This window comes from Lacerta agilis, chromosome 17 (genome assembly GCF_009819535.1).
Source record: "Lacerta agilis isolate rLacAgi1 chromosome 17, rLacAgi1.pri, whole genome shotgun sequence".
Taxonomy (NCBI): domain Eukaryota; kingdom Metazoa; phylum Chordata; class Lepidosauria; order Squamata; family Lacertidae; genus Lacerta; species Lacerta agilis.
The window spans coordinates 30191372-30213922 of NC_046328.1; the positions used below are offsets into that span (position 1 = coordinate 30191372).

The 22551-nt window shown below is 46.7% G+C and overlaps 1 non-coding gene across 1 annotated transcript; it reads left to right on the forward strand.

Annotated features, from left to right (window-relative positions):
- The first annotated feature begins 8494 nt into the window (after window positions 1–8494).
- On the forward strand, window positions 8495–8685 carry LOC117039333. Its single transcript, XR_004425754.1, has one exon. It is a non-coding gene; the product is annotated as a U2 spliceosomal RNA (small nuclear RNA).
- The last annotated feature ends 13866 nt before the right edge of the window (window positions 8686–22551 follow it).

Here is a 22551-nt window from a genome sequence, read left to right on the forward strand (position 1 = left end):
AGCATGCAGAGTAGCAAACTCGGCGCTGTGCACTGCGCATCTCAGCCACTGCCAAACACCCGGGGTGCTGAACTCCTAACCGGAATGCATTGGCAGGTAACACTTGGATATAAATTAGGAGAGAGAGAGAGAGAGAACTTGGAAAGGCCCAGCATAGCTGAGGAGAGGGCACAATTTGAAAAGGTCAGATCAGATTCTGGAGAGGGAGATATGAAGATCTCTGGGAGAGGACACACCACACACACACACAAACATACAAAAATGCACAGGGCTCTGGAACACTTTGTCCTTCTCTAGGACGTTGAATGTCCTCTGCAGGGAGTTCAAATCCCGTTTCAGCAACAACAACAATAGCATCAACCCATATAGGGTGGTGGTTCTCTTTTCCACCCATGGACCACTTAGAAATAACTTTCCCTACCCTGTTGGAATGGCATACGAAGGATGAACAAGTGAAATCTGTAATGATAGGATCGGCTAAGGATGTGGGGCACAGCATCATGCTTAAAGACTGGGAGAAATTGTAGAAAAAGGGAATTAAGTTTACTGCATGTACTGCTCTGAGAGAAAATATAATGGAAATGATGTATAGATGGTTTTTAACACCTGTAAAACTTGCAAAAATGTATCATACATCTGATATCAAATGTTGGAAATGTAAGGAAAAAGAAGGGACCTTTTACCACATGCCCCAAGGTAAAAGACTTCTGGGAAAAGATTTATAACGAAATGAAAAAAGTGTTGAAAGACACTTTTATTAAGAAACCAGAAGCCTTTTTATTGGGAATTGTAGGAGAGGAAATCCCTAAAGAAAGAGTTAACATTCTTTCTGTATGCCACAACTGCTGCGAGGCTACTACAGGGTACTTGCAAAAACTGGAAGAGCCAAGATATACCAACTACTGACGAATGGCAAATGAAGATGGAAGACTTTATGGAACTTGCTGAACTGTCTTGGAGACTCCGCAACCAAGGAGAAGATTCGGTCAAGGAAGATTGGAAGAAATTTAAAATTTACTTGAAAAAGTATTGTAATATTTAGCATTGCCTAAGGAAGTAGCTATAGGTTTTTCGCAATGTATTTAGCAAATAGGTTAAATATAGATGTTTAAGAAGAAAATATTGGATAAGATGTTGGCCCTTGGTAAGTGTCAAAGAAGATTAGGAAATGAAATTCAGATGGGGGGATTGGGGGAAGTCATTTATTGATGTTAAGAGGAAGTTATGTGATTGTAAGAATTATACATTGTTTCTTCTTCTTTTCTTCTTTTGAATTTTTGAATTTTTTATGTTTTATTATGTTATACTCTTTAATCTTACAAAATGAATAAAAATTATTTTAAAAACAACAACAACAACTTCCCCTACCTGTTGTAGCAATTATAATGTACTTTGCAAGATCATAGAGTTGTAGAGTTGGAACGGACCACAAAGATCTTCTTGTCCAACCCCCTGCAATGCAATAATCTTTTGCCCAACATGGGGCTCAAACCCACATCCCTTAGTTTATTTGGATAAACTTGCACTAAAATTACCGATGAATTCTCATTAGGATTTTTGCCTAAAGCAAAATATAATCACAAATGGCTGTGGAAATGTGGAGAAGTGAATTTAACATTTGCATAATGCATAGGTGTGGTAGTCTAGGGTTGCAGGAGGTCCAAGACCCATTTACTACCGGTATTTCTGCAACAGGGTCCTTGTCTGCAGCATCCTAGAGCAGGGGTCGGCAACCTAAGGCCCATGGGCCACAAGCTGCCCATGGGCGTCGTTTAACTGGCCCACGAGCCGCCCCTGAACTGAGCCGCCTGCTCGGCGAGTCCCCATGTGCTGCACTAAACCAGCGCAGCGCGGGGACTCGCTTCCACAGCGCCAGAAATCGCGTCTGCGCAGGGGCAGACGCTGGAAATCACGGGTTCGCTCGCTCCCACGCATGCGCGATCTGGCCCACAGAGGGATCTCTGCTGGAGTGAACCAGCCCAGGCGAGGTAAAATTTGTCCTAGAGCCACCCGGTCAGCATGAAAGGGGAGCTTTTAAGCCACTGAGCAGATCTTTCCATCCTTTGCACTGATTGGAGTCAAGCAGAGTGAAAAAGGATGAATTGGTCACGGAGGACCGGCTCCCAGGGTCATTCTTGAGAAGGTGGGCAGGAACAACAGCAAGGAGCTGTTGTTCTGTATTCTCCAAAGCGAAGCATTTCGGAACACTGAAATCTCAGTGTGCTTCAGCTTCAAGAGTGTGGCATGAAAGCTCTGTTACATACAAATGGAAGTACAACTTAAGTCACTCCGAAAGAGAGATATTGGAGCACTCCAAATCATTTGCCCATGTACACGCACAGAAAACGGTATATCTCGCTGAAAGGCAACAAATGGAGATCTGTACTGATGGTTACAATGCCTTGGCTACAGAACCGAAAACAGCAAATTTGCCCATCCAGGTTGCCATTTGGGGCTTTTCCATCTTGAGCACCAGAATTATTCCAGTGCTAATTTTTGATCCTGAATTAACCCTCCTAGGGTCAGGCCCTGTGGTTCTCCCCCACCCCCACCCCCACCCCCACCCTGCAATCTCCCAAGAACAAAGCCTGTCTCTCCACTTTCACTGGAGTGTATCTTCCATTTCCCACCTCCCATCACCCTTCCTCTTTATATGTCTTTGTCGCTCTGGCAGAGAATGGCCTAATTTTCTCCCCATTGTTACAGTCTCCTCTTTCCAGACCAACTGGGTTTTTGACACTCCTCTGCCCTCCCCCTCTCCTTTTCTTTCCCCTACTTTTTATTTTTTATTTTTTGCTGACACAGGTTTGGGCTCCCATCTGGAAGCAATCAGGACTGTAAATAGAGCTGAGCTCCAACTTTCCACAAGAGCAATGTTGCGGGTGGACAGAGGGCTGGCAGCGGGTCCAAAAATGCAGTCTGGCTTTTGTTGCTCTTTCCCCCCCAAACACACACACACACACACACACACACACACACACCCCAATTTCCCAATCGCTCATGTAGAAATCAGCAGGAAAAAATGAGAGGGGAAACCACCCTGAACTCTTCTCCTCCAACCACCACCACCACCCACCACCCCGACTCTCGATCTGGGTCAACTTCAGAAGAGCCTAAATTCCCAGTGATTCATCCCCAGATGTACGCCAGCCTGACACAGCTGCGCTATGTCACCCTCAGGAGCTGGGTTCACAAGGAGAGAGGGGATGGTTCCAGCCCAATTACCGGTACCTCTGGATGCTCCTGCAATGGACAGGGCATCCTCTGGGCAGCCCCAGATCAGCCCTGCTGGAACTGAGGAGTGAAGAGAGCACAGCTGCTTGGGATCTGGGAGGCCAAATATCCATTAGGAAGCAGTGTCCATTAGGGCAAATGGGGGCACTGCCCCACTGACCTCACTTTGCCCTCCTCTGACACCCCCCCCCACCTGCTTGCCTACATCCAATCCAGGGGGTGGACCTGCCTGCCAGCTTCCTCCTCAGTCTCAGGGTTGTACAAATCAGCAGGGAGGAGGAGAAGGATGGAGACAGAACTAGAATGAGTTGGCTCTGCCTGTTATCAGCTCTGGCGCCATCTACTGCTGGGCTCCCTGCCTTCTGCCCAACCAGTCCCCAATGAGCACCAGCCAACAAAGGAGGAGGAGGAAGACTGCACACACACACTCACACACACACACTCACACACACACTCACACACACACACACGGTTATAAGCAAGAAGGCAAGCAACCGGGGATCTGGCTGAGGGAAAGCAGAGGTTGGTGGGGCAGTGCCGCCTTCTCCCCAATGAACCAGCTGCTCTAAAATGTGCATTTAATTCTGGGCAGAATGTCCAATGGGATACAGTGAAAAGAGAGAGGAGGCCTGGTGAAAAGTGAAGCATAAAGTCTCAAAACTCCCAGAATGCTGAGCATCTTCAATTCGTACTTTGGTGATGCCCAGATTCCATTACAGCAAGGAGATATGCTGCATGGGTTGTGGGTTCTGAGGGGTGGAGGAGCTATCAGAAGTTCCAAAACTCCCAACTTGCTTCTCTCATGAGTTTTGCATGCTATATGCCTCCCCTGTTTGCTGTGGCATTTTGTATTGTTTTTAACATCTTATTATTGGTGTCTTGATGCCGTACACAGTGGAAAGATTAGAGGGGTGTCTTAAAAGAAACCCTTTAATAAAACCTTTAAAAAGAAAAGAAACATAATATGCTTGGGCCATAAACAGACTGCTTGAGTTGTTTGCATGGAGTTGCCGGGAGGTTTACTGAGCACTTATTCTGATTTGTTGAATGTAGAGTTGGAAGGGTCCCCGGGGATCATCTAGTCCAACCCACCTGCAACATACAGGAATCGAACCTGCAACCTTGGCATTATCAGCACCACACTCTAGTCTAACCAACTGAGCTATCCAGGCTGTTGCTTCAAAACCACAGTCTTATCCCATACTTTCCGGGGCATTTTGCTGTCAGTTCCCTTTTCACAAAAAGGCCAATCTCTCTTTTTAAAAATAATAATAATAATATTATTTTATTAATTTTCCAAAAACAACAAAAAATAAAAACAATACACATTCAAACATTAGAAATAAAACGAGTTGACTTCCCCCTATTCCCTTCCCTGGTTCCATTGTTTATCATCGTACCGCATGTTCATTTTAATCAAAAAGTGCAGTCTCAAGGGGTGAAGCGGGTTCGTTCTGCACGGCCTCCTAATCAGCTTTCATTGTGCGACCTGCCTTTGCCAATGTGTGATCGAATCCCATCCAAAAATAGCGAGCGTTTCACTCTCAGAATTTGTAAGGTTGCAGGTGCAGGTTTCTGCCGCAAGGGGGGAGCAACGTGCCTTCCAATGATGTTACTCTTTTAACATTGCTGGGTATCTGCTGCGATTTTATTCTGTGTACAATGCAGAAGACAAGTGGAGCGTCCCTGTTCAGGGTGCCTGCCTGCCAGCCACGCCCTTTCCTAGGACAGTCCATTCCACATTTCCAGTTCTCCATTCCCCAATAAACTGTTTTACGTTTTAACCCCTGATTAGGAATTAAAAGTCGAATGCTTTTTAGACTTTTAATCTGGAGACATGGGCTGCATTAGAGTGGACACAGAGGAATTCAACACCCTTTAATGCTCTTTTTTCCAGCCTGAGAAAGGCTACTACCCCTGGTGGATTTCTGCCTGTTGAGCAAACTTGAAAACCAGAATATACTGTGATTCTAACAATTGTACAGGTATTACCGGCTCTGAAAGTCACCCTGTGAGGCAGGGAAACAGCAAGCATCTAGATCAGTGTCGTGGACTGGTTGGACGCAGAGGAATGGTTGGAAGAACCAGATGGCGAACCCCCAGGGGAAGAAGACTCAGGGAGTGGAGGTGGGTTAACAAGGCGTGGTCAGTGGGAGAAGAGGGAGAAGCCTGGGAGGAGGAGGTGTGGGAAGCTGAAGAGGTAACAGGGTTTAGTGAGCAGGAAGAGTCTGTGGCAGAGAGCAGTTCAGAACCAGAGGCAGAAGCGGAGGCTGGAGAGGAGGGGGGCCAGGAGGCAGAGATGGATCAGGCTTGTGAAGGGACAAGGTGTCTCCCTCTCTCTCTCCTGCTGCAACAAGTTCTCTCCCCCCCCCCCATCTCCCAGAACCAGGAGAGGCATGAAGCTGGAGGAGCAAAAACAGGCATAGTCTCCCATTGTTTGGAAATAACACTGGATACATGAAAGGCGTGGACCTTTAGTCTCAGCAACTGCTTCATGGAGTAAAGTTCTTAGTTGCTGTGCTCTCATTGGGCCTGACACTCCTGTGCAGATCCTGTTTCGCTAATAGGGAACCCCCCAGCTTGCTCAGTGTGATTTATTGCTGGCTTGCTAAGCCCATCCATGAGGGAGGTTTGTGTCTGGTCTACTAGTGACCGTGCGCCCACAAAAGAGCAGCGTCCTGTTTTCAAAGTGACATTTGTTGTTGTTGTTCCATTTACGCATTGCTCCCTATGAAGCATCTCGGAGTGATTTCACAACGCAATAAAAGCATATACAAAGCAATAACGTTATATAAAAAAAACAATTAAATTGCATATATAGAAACAACACCAAAGCCAACTGGAATAAAAATACCCACTGAGGGTTTGTCCGTGTTTCTGCTTTCCCCCTGCTTTCTTGGCATGGTCCCCGAGCATTTTGGCTTTCTCCTGGGAAACCCTCTGTTTACTGCCTAATCAGAACAATCTGCAGAAAACTCAGTTGCTGTTTGCTCTGATTCAGAAGTAAAGAACAGATTTCTCCATGGGAAATGGAGGTGTGGATGAGCCCCTGGAAGAGCTAAGTGAGAGTAAGCTTAAAATGTTTTCACTTTTGTTTATCAAGGTTGTCACAATGTTTTGGTGTGAGAGTCATAAAACCATACGCTCGGAGTATCTTTTGTAGCCCACGAAAGCTAATGCCGTAAGTTAGTCTTGAGACACCACAAGACTCACTTTGTTACCTTACTTTACGAGTGCCTTTTGAGCAGAAGGAGGTCCTATTCTGGGAACTTCAACAGGGCTGCCTTACAACAGGCTGCAGGGCAGCAACTTTTTAAAAAAGAAAATGCAGACTACATATTGGCCGATAGTTTTGAGGCCACCAGTGTGTCTCATATTGAGACATAAAATATTGGTGCAAAATGTTAAAACAGCAGCTATTTTGCTGTTCAGACTAGTTAATATCTTCCAAAAACAAAAGGGCAGAATTACATTAGAATCATAGAATTGTAATAATAATAATAATAATAATAATAATAATAATAATAATAATAATAATTTACTATTTATCTATTTAAATATCTGGAAGTTGGAAGGAACACCAAGGGTCATCTAGTCCAACCCCCTGCAGTGCAGGAATAAAATTGTCCCTCTGTTAGTGTGGTGTAATGGTTCGACGTTGTTGGTCCTAGTCCTGGGAGGGTACAGTGGACCCTCTGGATATGAATTTAATTCGTTCTGGGGGTCTGTGCGCACCCTGAAAAAAATCTGTATCCAGAGGTACTGCTTCTGCACATGCGTGCGGCGCGATGGAGCGCTTCTGCACATGCGCGAGTAGCGAAACCCGGAAAAATACTTCCAGGTTTGCCACTTTCGCAACCCAAAGTTTACGTTACTCGAGAGTCTACTGTACCTCTATGCTCAAGCACAAAGCTTTCACGGTGATCTTGACCCAGCCGCCAACACTTTGCGTAGCCTACCTCGGGGGACTGTTGTGAGGAAGTCTGAGCACTCTAAGGGAAAGCACTGAGGAGCAGTCTGGGTGGAGGATCCCTAAGTAGCCCTGCTATGTTTTCAGTTGAAAATGCACTGTTTAGCATGGCAATTTTAACATGGAATATTCTCGGTATGAGCATTCGTGTGCATGCACACTTCTTCAGATACATCTGAAGAAGTGTATCTGAAGAAGTGTGCATGCACACGAAAGCTCATACCAAGAACAAACTCAGTTGGTCTCTAAGGTGCTACTGGAAAGAATTTCCTATTTTGTTTCGACTTCTTCAGATGGTATCTGAAGAAGTGTGCATGCACACGAAAGCTCATACCAAGAACAAACTTAGTTGGTCTCTAAGGTGCTAGTGGAAGGATTTTTTTTATTTTTTTATTTTGTTTTGACTCTGGCAGACCAACAAGGCTAACTACCTGTAAATGAAATATTCTGCTATTTTCCTTCCTGTGGCCCACAGCTCATCCACTAAGAAATACACTTTGCCCCTTCTGTGCTCCCTCCATAGGTGTAGACGGGGGGGGGGGAGGAGCTGCCCCCCTCAAATCAAGCAAATAAATAAGAATACTTAACTAACTGACCAATTGCATCACAGATAACTCAGTTCTCCCCCCCCCCTCAAAAAACAACAACACATAAAGCCTGCCCCCATTTAAAATAAAACCTGGCTACGTACATGGCTCCCCCAATTCGATTCCGCCCCCCCCCCGGTTCTAATCTCCCAGACTCTGGCTACAAAGTTACAAAGGGAATGAGAACGCAGATACATTTTCTCCAGCCGTTACATTTCTTTACAGCATTACAATGTTTCAAAGGAAACATTTGCGCTGCAAGGACCCCTTTGCTAATAAACACTAGAGTTAAACGTCAGCACGGATGTGTCTTTTGCAGGATCATGCTCTCGAAGGAGCAGGAAGTTATTCTAAGGGAAACTTTTGGGACCTCTGCTGGCGAGCAGCGAGTTAAATTATGCAGCACCTGGGCGACTGAATGGGCGGGTTTATGTAGATTTTCCACCAATGGCCATCGAGCAAGCAGGCAGACGGCTGAGAAATTGACAAGGTGGATGGAATACACTATTTTTGAGATTAAACTGTCCATCAAGAGGCTGCTGAGTTGGACAACAGAAGCAGAAACGTTGCCGGAGCATGTTTTGTGGAATTGGAAACGGTGCTGAGTCCAACGGGGCGGTGAGCAATTTGCAACACAAGTTGCCCTCCGACAGCTCAAAATCCGTCCGGAAAGAAGACCCGCGTAATTTTTGATGTGCTTGGTATCGCTTCTCGGCCTTTTGGCTAAGATCAAGTGTAGTATCTGTTCTTATCAGTTTAATATCTGATATGTCCTCTATTTGAGGACTATATATTAAATGGATTTTTGAAGTTGGGAGATGGAATAGGGGCTTGCTCAGTCCACTCCATGCATCGACCTGGTATTGCAGTACCTCCAGGAACGGTGCACCTCCCTTTGGGGGGAATATTGCTGGTTAAAAAACAGAACTTACTGGTACTTTACAACTGCAGACTTAGAAACTTAGGGTTTTTCATAAGTACTGTATTACATGCAGCCTCGTTGTCTCCTCCTCTCTTCCTGTTTGCATTTCTGCTGTTGAGGGCTGGCAAATGATGGGGGAATGTTTCAGTTTGCATGTAAAGCTGAATTTATCAAACTTGTGTACTTATTCTGACACTGCCACTCTTCAAAAGCCAGTTATCTGAAATGCTCTATATAGTTCCCCTAAAGGTAAAGGACCCCTGACAGTTAAGTCTGGGGTTGCGGAGCTCATCTCCCTTTACTGGCCTACCAAATAATATTTACAAAAATGCCTAGAGGAGCAAGTGTGCATGAAAATATAGTGGTGAAAATGGCACATACAAATCCATTATATTAGAAGAAATTGCTTACAGAAATGCTCATGTTAACCAAAACAGTGTACAAAAATGGATTTATTAAGCACTAAAGCACATGAATTTTCATGAGGATTTTTTGAAACATGAAAACTCACAAAATGCTGCGGAAATGTGCAGAACCGAATTTAAGGTGGGGGAGGGGGAGGATAGAAACTAAGGAGGCTAATCTCCTCCACGAATCTATCTAATGGTGGTGATAACTGCTATTCAGGAAAGCGTACCTTGCTTCTGCAGCACGGTGTGGAAATGGTGTGTGGCTTTGGCAGCGCTATCTCCTGGCATGTGGCCCCTGGAAAGTTACCCAGGAGGGAATGTGGCTCCCTGACTTTGTACAGAGAGCCACACAAAAGTCACAGGTTTCTTTACACACAAACACACACACACACACACACACACACATCTCCATCCCCCAAGAGGCATTGGCACACTTCTATGACACATCTCAGCAAGGGGGGGGGGACACACCCACTCTGCCAACCTGGCAGGGAGAATGGTCCTTGAGGTCTGAGACTCTGCATAACTGCGCTAGGGCCAGTCGATTTCCAACCTGGAGACATTGATATCAGAGGCCACAGGAGATGTTTCTCTGTTGCCTCTCTTTGGGGAGGGCAAATTGGGAGGGAGGGGGGAGGAAAATCCCTGTTAGATCACTTTGAGTGCCTTCCTGCTGCCTAACAGATTAGAGCCCTCGTATCAGACACTCGCCTTGATACCAAGAGTGATCTTAGCCACAGAGATTATTCGCGGGTAAAAGATTAAGCACACTAAATATGTCTGGGGCCAACCTGGAGATGAGAGAAACACCTCCCATGTGGCTGGGGGGTGGGGGTGGGGAATGGGGAGGCATAAATGCCCTCCAAGGCACAGAGCCAAGATGAAGGGAGTTGTAGGCCAAAACAAGGACAGCCAACATGGCATCCTCTAGCTATTGTTGGACTCCAGTTCCCATCAGCTGCAGCCAGCCAAGGCCAATGGTCAGGGTTGGTAGGAGATGTAGTCCAACGAAATATGCCTGGAGAGTCTGAACAGCTGTTTTAACGGCTAGCCTGAAGCTACCTGCAGCTGAGGAAAGTCAGAAATCCAGGAATCATCATACAGGCTCAGGCCATCGGTTATTTTTCCAGCATCAGCCAGCCAAATCTCTTGAAGATGGCCACATGCACAACTGTGTTGCTGATAACCATCCTGGTTTGTATGTTTTTCCTGACCGTCAAAGGTATACTGCCTTTGACCAGGGAGGCTCCATTCCTAACTTCTATCGATGAGCCCTATCGCTGGTGCTTTCACCTATCCCTTGTGGAAAACGCAGCCTAAACCACGGTTTCCCAAACCTCTCCATCCAGTGACCCCTTGATGAGCTTCTAAAGTTGCTGTCAACCTCAACACACATTCTTTGGCATGTAAATGAAATAAAGTCTGGCCTAGCACCTTTGAAAAGCTTTGAAGCCTTTCTTTAAAAAAAAATCACTGAAGTTTCTCAAAAGGCAGCTCCCTTTTATAGGTTTGCATCTTTGCCGGAGGAAAAGAAGGGTGCGAGACATATTCTCCTGACACCGTAAGAAATAATTGTTCCAAAGTGGAACTTTGTATACAGGTTTCTTTTTTAAGCAATAAAGCAACATGGCGTGCGAATCCTGCTGTATTGCGGCATCATCTCATTAAATGCAGAGGGGTCCTCACTGGCAAGAGGAGTGTACTCTGCACATGCTCGTTCCACTTGATTTTTGACGCCCATTGCCCCTATTTAAATTTTGCGCATCATACCTTAGAACCCCCTTTTCAAACAGGTATTGGAACCCACCCCAGAACTGGCCCCGTTAAATGTTTTCCAAGACAATAATGTTCACTTACGCCATAAGGAGCTTATTATTACCTATCTACTCTCTGCAGCCAGAAATGTCATAGTTAGGCACTGGATAGGCTTGTCGGGTGTAACTGTGGACCATTGGGACCAAATTGTATGGGAAATGGCCTTATTAGAAAAGTTAACTAAAATAAACTAAAACTGACACGAGGACAAAAGAAAGAGGACACCTTCACCCCAGTATGGCTCCCTTTTATTACACACACAGCTCAAACGGACAATAATGATAGCAGGGATCTACCAACATCATACAAATCAATATGGCTAACCTGACCTAATGCAAACGCAAGCAAATGTCACAGCAGTTGATCAAAGGCAAACACACACACACACACACCACACACCCCAATTCTCTCATTGTTTATATGTATACCGTGGGTTGGTAAACTAAGGCCCGCAGGCTGGATCAGGCCCAATTGCCTTCTAAATCCGGCCTGTGGAAGGTCCAGGAATCACCGCATGGATCGCCAACACGTGGATGGCCAGCGCGCATGTTCTTTCCCTCTCCCTCCCTCTCCCTCCCTCTCCCTCACACGGCGTCCTCCCTCCCCCCTCCTGGCTTCTCCCTGCCCTGCCTAGAGGAGGAAGGGGGCTGGGCTTTGTTGGTGCCAGCCCCTCTCTGGAGCCCTTTTGCGCGCCGCTCATCGTCCCTCATTCATTTCCAGCCCCAAAAATATAGTCCGGCCCCCCACAAGGTCTGAGGGACAGTGGACCAGCCCCTTGCTGAAAAAGTTTGAGGGCACCTGATGTAAACCAATAGATATATAGAAATAGAAATACTCAACTGACAATTGACACTGACATAAAAACCCCACATAGCTACCAAATTGGCAAAACGACAACCACCTAACCTGTTTCTTGGGTATCATATTGTTTTACTTTTTACATTGAACATAACTAGAAGACTTTATAATCTGATCAAAAAAGGAGAGAGAGAGAGAGAGAGAGAGAGAGAGAGAGAGAGAGAGAGAGAATCGCACGTTCTTTGTAGTTCACAAAAAACTTTAATAAAAATTATTTCCCCCCAAAAAATAAAGAAACCCCTTTTCGACCCCAGAAGGGGTCAGTATCGACCACTTTGAGAAATCCTGGTGAAAACTTCCCTTCGTTTTCTCTTCTGAGTGGGTGGGCTGCTTTTCTTTTCTTTTTTCCCCACCCACCCCCCCACTCCCCAAAAGGGGGACATCATGCCTAGGCTGTGGGGCTGGCTGAGGCCTGGCCACAATCTATTTCAAGGTAGGCCTGGTGAGGTACAATCCAGCTTATGTCCCCAGGCTGTGGCTAAGCCGCTAACCGTGGGAGATCCTGGGGGCTTAATGACAAAGTCAATTAGACTCTGCTCCCTGTTGTGCACTAACACAAGATGTTACCGAGGGAAGGCGATTAGCGGTAACAGAAGGCTGGAAATACGAGGGTAATTCCAACTGATACATTGAGGACAGCTCTCTGCCCAGACCTTGCACATTTGGATACAGGCAGGATTAATTGTTACGCTAGGTATGCGAAGGCTCAGGGGCCCAGGCTAGGTTGGAGCCACGTGGTTGTAGGATGGCCAGGGGGATCTCACTGTGGGAAATGGTGTTTATAAGAGCAGGCTCCTCAAAAGCGCACCACTGTTCCGGCTGTGAGATGCGCCGGCACATTCATACCACACATTTTAAGGAATAGGAATAAGGAATAATTTTACTGGCCAAGGACCAACATACTTGGAATTTTGCTTTGGCTACATTGCAATATAAACGTACCTTATACAACACAATTCCGCTCACAATACAATAAAACAGTAAAGGAACCCTACCCATAACTGGCCTCCCCTTCCACTACATAAGTACGAATTTAACAATTTATTGGCGCAAGGGAAGAAACTGTTCCTGTGCCTAGCCATTTTTGTATACAAAGCCCTGTAGTGATGTCCAGATGGAAGTAAATCAAACAGATGATGACCGGGATGCAAAGGATCTGCGACAATTCCCTCTGCTCTCTTCCTAACTCGGGTAGCATAGAGTGTCTCTATTGAAGGCAAGCTAGCACCAATTACCCTTTCTGCAATTCTTACTGCTCGTTGGAGCCTTTTCTTGTCCATCTTGGAGGCTGAGCCGTACCAAGCAGTAAAATAATTACTTTAAACAGTCATGGCTTCCCCCAAAGAATTATGGGAGCTGTCATCAGCTGGGGTGCTGAGAGTTGTTAGGGGAACCCCGTGCCCCTGATTTCTCTCTCATAGGGCTGCAACTCCCAGAGTGGTTTAAGAGTCAATCCTTCTTCCCAGGGAACTCAGTGAGAGGGGTTTCCTAACAACGAACAAACAGCCAAGTCTATGGAAAGGCATCTGCTAGGTTAAAGCATGCATAGAAATGCATATACAGTGGTACCTCCGGTTATGAACTTACCATATTTTTCCGTGTATAAGATGCCCCCATGTATAAGACGCCCCCTGTTTTGGGGGACTCCAAATTAAGAAAACACCCCTCAGCACTATCCGTGTAAAAGACGAGCCCCAATTTTAAACCTATTTTTTTTGGTAAAAACAAAAACAAAACAACCCTGGTCTTATACACGGGAAAATACGGTAATTCGTTCCGGAAGTCTGTTCTTAACCCGAAACTCTTCATAATATAAGGTTCGTTTTCGCTAACGGGGCCTCCCACTGCCGCTGCGTCACCGCCATGCAACTTCCGCTCACATCCCAGGGCAAAGTTCGCAACCAGGAGCATCTACTTCCAGGTTAGCGGAGATCATTATCCAAAGCGTTCGTAAGGAGGACGGTACGTAACCCAAGGTTCCACTGTATTAGTGAAAGAACCATACAAAATGTGTGATCTTAGGGGAAACGGCTTCGCAAAAATGTGTTCGGCAAAAGTGCATCCAAAAATAAGCATACCCAAAGAAATTTGCACAACAATGCTGATGTAGTTTCATGAGGAATAGTTTTTTTTTGTTTTGGTTCAAATGACAAGCCGATCTGGAAATGTGGAGAACTGAACTTGGATGGGAAAAATGAAAGAAAGAAAAAAAACTGCTGGAAAGCGGAATTGACAGATTCGCTGATCCCAACTCAAGACAAATGTGGAAGGTGAGATGATTGATGATGATGAATGTGAAATGCCAGAATGCCATAATGAAAAGCTAGGCTAACGCCTTGTTCTGTCACGTTTGTGAGCAGGGATGAAAAACCCGGTGCCCTCCGTATGTTGCTAGACTACAACTCCCATCATGCCTGGTCATTGGCCATGCTGGCTGAGGGGTGATGGGATTTGGAGTGCAAGGACATTGTTGAACTACAATTCCCACCATCCATGACCATTGGTCTTGCTGGCTGGGGGCTGATGGGAGTCAAGCAACATCTGGGGGGCCACAGGGTTGGCAAACACCAGGTTCCGGTGGGCTAGGCATGCTGAACCTGGTTTAGCTATTCTGAGAAAAATGAGGTGTTAGAACAAGATGGCGTCACTTTTAGATGGGGGGGGGGGGAGGAGTGCCACATTTCTGAATGCTTGCCCATGACTCACCGAAAATAAGTCAGGCAAAGGGAGGAAATTCACACTGTTTAGCTTAATTTATCCAAGCAACAGTCAGATCCAGCTGCTCCTATTGCAGAATCTTCTGACATCTGCCTGCGGACTCCGGATTCACTCCCACACAAACGTACTTTGCATAGGAAAGAGAGACTCTTGCACCCAGTGCGATCCTCCTTTAAACCATGCGCTGTGCTCATTTTAATAATGCACAAAGACAATGCCAATTGACGGCAAGTCAATGGTTTTTATCATGTTCCTTGTTGTTGCTGTTTAGTCGTTTAGTCGTGTCCGACTCTTCGTGACCCCATGGACCAGAGCATGCCAGGCACTCCTGTATTCCACTTCCTCCTGCAGTTTGGTCAAACTCAAGTTGGTAGCTTCGAGAAGAAGAAGAAGAAGAGTTTGGATTTGATATCCCGCTCTATCACTACCCGAAGGAGTCTCAAAGCGGCTAACATTCTCCTTTCCCTTCCTCCCCCACAACAAACACTCTGTGAGGTGAGTGGGGCTGAGAGACTTCAGAGAAGTGTGACTAGCCCAAGGTCACCCAGCAGCTGCAAGTGGAGGAGCGGAGACGCGAACCCGGTTCACCAGATTACGAGTCTACCACTCCAGCCATCTCGTCCTCTGTCGTCCCCTTCTCCTTGTGCCCTCAATCTTTCCCAACATCATAACCTTCCCCTTGTGCTGCCTTGGGCTGAGGCAGAGCACTGGGTCCATGTAGCTCAGTATTGTCCACACTGACTGGCAGCAGCACTCCAGGGTTTCAGGAAGGGGGCATTCCCATCCCTACCTGGAGATGACATTGGGAATTGAACCTGGGGCCTTTCTGGATGCAAACCAGGTGCTCTACAACTCCTGGGGGAAATTGTATACAGAAATCACGCCGTAGACAAATCACGTATAACTCAAGCAATAAATAATTGGAGGGTGGGGTATCGCAGAATAAATTAATGAGCTTACAGGAGGCCGAGACGCTGGTAACACGAAACAGCGGGAGGTTTGCAGAACGTCTACTGAGATTAAAATCGGGGTGTTATTAACACGTCCCTATTCTGCATTAGTGGAGAGCGGAAGGCTGCAGCTCCACTAACTGACCCAGGCAGGTTGGTACACCTGATGGAGCCCGTTCAGGTCCCAGGTTCTGCTTTTCTCTCTTAACCCAGACTCAACTGCCTGATCCCTGCTCCCCTTTTGTGGTCCTCCCACATTTCCTTCCCCACAATTACCCAGGACCAGCTGGGAACTCAATTAGCGCAAGCAGCTTGTCCCAACCACCCAGGTGTCCACAGGCAAATCGTCCCCCACCCCCCTTGCAAATCCATTTACCAGGAAACTCTCCAAAAGCTTTTTCAGTGTGAAAACAATGTATGGGTTTATTATTATTATTATTATTATTATTATTATTATTATTATTATTATTTTGGAGAGGTGGGGATCGTCTCTGTTCCACATCTCACATTACTTGGCGTTGAAAAATGCAAACAGCTCTGGGGTGGAGCAGCCGCATCTGCAATTACACACTGCTCTGGGCTGTCTGGTTTTATTTACACATCTATACAAACTGAACAAGCATCTTAAAAAGCAGACATCACCATGCCGACAAAGGTCCGTATAGTTAAAGCTATGGTTTTCCCAGTAGTAATGCATGGAAGTGAGAGCTGGACCATAAAGAAGGCTGACCGACGAAGAATTGATGCTTTTGAATTATGGTGCTGGAGGAGACTCTTGAGAGTCCCGTGGACTACAAGAAGATCAAACCTATCCATTCTGAAGGAAATCAGCCCTGAGTGCTCACTAGAAGGACAGATCCTGTAGCTGAGGCTCCAATACTTTGGCCACCTCATGAGAAGAGAAGACTCCTTGGAAAAGAACTTGATGTTGGGGAAAATTGAGGGCACAAGGAGAAGGGGACGACAGAGGATGAGATGGTTGGACAGTGTTCTCGAAGCTACCAACGTGAAGTCTTACCAAACTGCGGGAGGCAGTGGAAAACAGGAGTGCCTGGCGTGCTCTGGTCCATGGGGTCACGAAGAGTCGGACACGACTAAATAACAACACGGTGGCTCCCCATTTGTGGAATACTCTCCCCAGGGAGGCTCATCTGACACCTTCATTACATATCTTTAGGCACCAGGCAAAAACATTCCTCTGTAACCAGGCCTTTGGCTGACTGGACATTTAATGCCCTTTTAAATGTCTTTGTCTGAGGGGGCTACTGGCTTGCTTTTGTTTTATTAAGTATTTTGTGTTCTCATTTTGTATTGTTATGTTATGAACCGCCCTGTGATCTTCATCTGAAGGGCAGTACACAAATTTAATAAACAGCAGCAACAACAGCAACAATAACAACAACAGCCCACCACTCTTCTCAAACTACAGTTGCCAGGATTCTCTGAGAGAAGATGTGACTTTTAAAAGTCTTCCATCTCCTCCATTGCAGCACCTGAAATGGCTGCTGTTCTCTTGCGAGGAGAAACAGGGTGGCCTGTTTTTGTTTTTTTCCAGGACACTTGCAGGGTTTGCTTTAGTGGTGCTCACTGTAGGAAGGCAGATTACCACCCGATACTTCACCCCCTTTTGCCTCTGGCCCGGCCCACCCCTGGCATGCGGCCCCTGGAAGATTGCTCATAAGCGAATGTGGCCCTTGGGCTGGGACTGATCCCCTGCACAAGCCTGCACTGGGAACGTAGGGTGCTGCTGCCTTACCCTAAACCGGCTCATCCAGCTCAACATTGTCTACACTGACTGGCAGCAGCTGTCCGGGGTTTCAGGCAGATGTCTCTCTCTCAGCCCTACCTGGAGATGCCATTGGGGACTTGAACCCATTGAGCCAGACTCTTCCCGCAAAGGAATCACGGAGAAGCCAACCTGTGGCTGTACAGAATTGCAGGTTCCGGTTGTGGACACTCAATGGTCCTTCACCATGCCCAGACTCCTCCACCCGTGTGGAGACCCCCTTGCCTGGACGTATGTGTGTGAGTGAGTGTGAGTGTGAGTGTGTGTGAGTGAGTGTGTTGCAGGGCAGGCGTGGGCCTCCTTGGCAGCTTAGCAAGGAGCCGGTGGGTCAAACAGGTGTTATTTAACCCAGTGCAGGAATGCTAAGTGGCTGATCAGTGTGGCTGTTGTCACCCTAATCCCTTAAGGCTCATCAATTCCTGCTTCAGGGGAAGCTACTTGCTGGCCTGATCCTGGGAAAGGCTATTTAACACAGCTGCCGCTTGGCGCACACCCTGGGCGCAGGCAATCCGCTTTGTGTGCCACCAGCCTCTCAGCTGCTTAAATCCCCCCCTCACCCCTCTTTGTCTCTCCCCCCCCTTCCTCTCCCCTGCCTAAATTCCCCCCTGCCCTTCGCAGGCTTGCTGGGAACCAGACACACCAACAAGTTGGCCCTAGGGAACAATCTCTTTGCTCAAAGGGAAGACACCATACCCTCCAACAGAAGGAAATAGAGACATTTCCCACTCCCCAATAAGTGACCCTCCTTGGCCCCCCCCATTTTTTTGTCCACCCCTCCAAGCATCTCCTCCACCACTATGCCAATGGGAGACAGCACCCATGCCCTCCTCCACCGTCCTGAGAAAGTCCCTTAATCCTAGTTTGATTTCATTATTTGGTTGATTTACAAAAAGGAAAAAACACACACACCCACACCGATAAATAAATGTTAGAAAGATGCAAGATGAGACGTGGATGCACAAAGCAATTTTTTTTAAAACCGAGGTTCCTTGTGCTCTGCTCCGTTCTCCCTTTCCTCTCACCCAGGACGGCCCTGCCCTCTGATCGCACCTCGGAGCACCTCATTGTCCTCCCCAAGCTTGGTGCTGGTGTTGTTGTTGTTGGGGGAAATAGGGACATTACGGTATCAAATCAGAAGCCTTTAGTCTGTCCCTGGAAAATCAGGACGCTTGGAGGGTATGAGATGCTGTGTCACCTGTCCTGGCCGACAGCAGTTCTCTCAGGAGTTGATAATAATAATAATAATAATAATAATAATAATAATAATAATAATAATAATAATTTATTATTTATACCCTGCCCATCTGGCTGGGTTTCCCCAGCCACTCTGGGCGGCTTCCAACAGAATATTAAAATACAATAGTTTATTAAACATTATCCATCTGCGGGTGAGAAACCTGCGGGAGAGAAACCGAAAAGGGGGAAATCTGGGCGGCTCTGCCGCTTTTACCTGGCCCTTGACCCTGCCCCCGGCCTCTGTCCTTTGTCCCATCCTGGCCGGAGGCAGGCCAAGAGCAGACCTGAGCCAGGGGGAGTGGAACCTGACCAGGTGATCCCGCCCAGTGCCGCAAACACCGCCCACCTGGGAAGGGAGGGCGGGAATTATTAAACATTATCCACTATGTGGAATACCGTAGACTCCTGACAACGGCTAGATTAAATGTCCTCGAATCTGCGGTATTGTGGGCAAGGTATAGGGGAGTCCCATACGCCCAGAGAACTTGTCATTGTGCCCTGGGAGAGGTAGAGTCCACTGAACATATTCTCCTGAGCTGCCCTTTCTATACAGATTTTAGGCAAAATCTTATAGCCCCACTCTTATCTCAGCTCTCTATCCAGAGAAAGACAGGTTTTATATTTGTTGAATAATGTTACGGGGAAAACATCTTCCTTGGTGGCCAAATTTCTTTTTCTAGCTCTTAAGCATCATAAGACTAAAATTGATTGCATTGACATGGGTTTATCTGTATAGCTTCATGTTATTGTTGGCTATGTTTTATTCTGAAGTTCCTCTAGATGTTTTAATTTTGTATGGATAAATGTATTTTTTCTGACTGTCGGTCGAATAAAGAGTGATAATGATGATTAAACATTAAAAGCTTCCCTAAACAGGGCTGCCTTCAGATGTCTTCTAAAAGTCTGGGACTTGTTGTTCTCTTTGACATCTGGTGGAAGGGCATTCCACGGGGCGGGTGCCACTACCAAGAAGGCCCTCTGCCTGATTCCCTGTAACTTGGCTTCTTGCAGTGAGGGAACCGCCAGAAGGCCCTCGGAGCTGGACCTCAGTGTCCGGGCAGAACAATGGGGGTGGAGACGCTCCTTCAGATATACTGGGCCGAGGCCGTTTAGGGCTTTAAAGGTCAGCACCAACACTTTGAATTGTGCTCGGAAACGTACTGAGAGCCAATGTAGGTCTTTCAAGACCGGTGTTATGTGGTCTCGGTGGCCGCTCCCAGTCACCAGTCTAGCTGCCGCATTCTGGATTAGTTGTAGTTTCTGGGTCACCTTCAAAGGTAGCCCCACGTAGAGCGTGTTGCAGTAGTCCAAGCGGGAGATAACTAGAGCATGCACCACTCTGGCGAGACAGCCTGCGGGCAGGTAGGGTCTGGAGCTGATAGACAGCTGCCCTGGACACAGAATTAACCTGCGCCTCCATGGACAGCTGTGAGTCCAAAATGACTCCCAGGCTGCGCACCTGGTCCTTCAGGGGCACAGTTACCCCATTCAGGACCAGGGAGTCCTCCACAGCAGCCTGCCTCCTGTCCCCCAAAAACAGTACTTCTGTCTTGTCAGGATTCAACCTCAATCTGTTAGCCGCCATCCATCCTCCAACCGCCTCCAGACACTCACACAGGACCTTCACCACCTTCACTGGTTCTGATTTGAAAGAAGGTCTTATCTTAACCTGTCCCTTGAGAGCCCCCCCTTTTTTTGGAGAGGATGGGGATGGGATACAGAATTGTTCCATCTAGCGTAGTACTATCTATTACACACTGATGGGCAGCCGCTCTCCAGGGTTTCCGGCAGAATTTCCCAGCCCAACCTAGACTACAGACGGCGGGGATTGAACCTGGCCCCTGCGCCATTGAGCCCCTTCCATTGTTATCTCTTATCCTCTCAGGATGAACGCTTAAGAAATGAGTTCTGGAACTCTTGGACCAAGTGGGAGACTGGCTGTGGCAGACACCGATTGGCTAGCATCCATAGCGTGACACTTCCTCCACCAGCCCTCCCCAACCCCCCGGGGCCATTTTGCAAGTGTTTTTTCAAATGTTAGCAATTTAGTTGGTTTGGTTTTTTTTTTTTTAAGGGAAGGATGGAGTGGATGTATAAATGAATAAACATGGCAGGGGTTACTCCCTCCCACAGAGCCGAAGGACAAAAATGGTCCGGATATACCCACCTCGAATGCAAATTTTGAAGACATCGGGTGAAGATCCCGCTGCGACTGCTCTTAAAACCTGACGCCTGTCTCCATCCTGCTGCTGTTTAATGACCTCACTTCATGCCTAAGCAAACACCCAGAGGGTGGAGAGATCCTCACATTTTCCTGCTTTCTAGCTACAGAGGTTTGTCTCATTCTATTCAGGCCAGGCCCAAAATGCATGGCAGGCAACATGCCTGCGCTATGTGGATATGATCCTTTGTGAGGGTGGGTGGAAGGAGTCTTGCAAATGAATCCGTCCTAAATTATCAGTCCAGCGACTTCATCTTTATCATAATCGTCACAAATTATTTGTTACTCATAAGAACATGGGATCAGGCCGAAGGCCCAGCAAGCCCATACACTGCAGGTGTCCTGAGGGGGGGGGGGGAATGGGACATCCTGTTTTCTCGTACAGGAGAATCCGAGTTGCTTTTTTTTAAGTCCTCAAAAAGTTCACCAGCATTTCAGAACAAATATCTCCCAAATATACACATTTTCCTCCGAAACATTGCCTAAATATACACATTTTTGCTGAGCAATTTCCCGAAATATAATGCTTTTTCGCATGCTGTTTTCACAAATGTACGCATTTCAGCGCACAACTTTACCCTAGGCCTTTAAAGATGAACTGAACACAAATCCCCCCCCCACTATAAGGGCTGTTGGGTAAAGAAATACGGTAATGACCTGCGAAGCTGACCTTAAGGCCCAGGCCCGTTTGTGTGGAAGTCAATTCAAGTGGTGATTCTCTCTCTCTCTCTCTCTCTCTCTCTCTCTCTCTCACACACACACACACACACACACACAGAGAGAGAGAGAGAGAGAGAGTGTATCTGTGTGTGTAAAATAGATACAAAAAAATTTAAGCGCCAGATTAAACTGCTCCATATTTAAAGGGAATTGCCGATGACTCGAACGAAGCCAAACTGAGATACCTACTGAATGATGAAGACCCTCCAAGATCACTTACGGTTGCCAGATTTCTGATCACCGTCCTATCCCAAAAGAAGAAAAACGGACTTCTGGGCGGATTGGACATTCCTTTTAAATCATGACTCAGGATGTAATAATTATGTGTTACCCTAATTGATGTTTTTATAATTTTTTATAGTTTTTATAGTTTTATAAATAGGGGGTGATGTTTTATGTTGTAAATTTACTGCTTAGTCTGGTACTTTAAAGTCCTTTCGAAGTTCTAAGTAGAAAGGCTAAGTATACATATGTTGTTTGAAAAATCGTGCGTGATGGGCCAATGGCCATAATAATAAATATCTATCTATCTAACTGCAGAATCAATTGCGCTGGGGGGAAACTGGGGTCAGAATCTAGGGTTGACCCCGATAAAACCAGCAGGAGACCCCAGATTCACTTCAGGAGGGGGACTCGGGTCTCCCAATCTCGCCCGCCCATCTGCCTCTCCCTTCCTTCCCGCTTCGCAGCGCTTAATGCCAGAAAGACCTTCTGTGATCGCCTAGCGGCTGAAGTCCAACCTCCCCTTTGACACATTAATAAGTCAGTGCTTCAAACCACTCACAAGGCAACCTCTCCCTGAGCTGTTTAAAACCCTCTTGCGTGGCGATTAGCTCCCGGTAATCAGGGTGCCAAAGCATCAGGGCTTCATCCCGAGGCGTTCGAGAAGAAACTCTAGGTGCAGAAAGGGCGATTCTTTTGCTGCAAACAGAAACCGGCTGAGGGTCCCCGAGGAGCGCTGGGACCTTTAAGGATAACCCCGAACCTCTAGATTCTCCACCTGGGTGTCTCCAGCTATTCCCCAGCTCTAAAACCCACCAAGGAAGGCATTTGGAGTGTAAAAAAAAAGGTAGGCCTAAACAACATTTGTGTGTGAATAGCATTTTTAAAATGGGGGGAGTTGA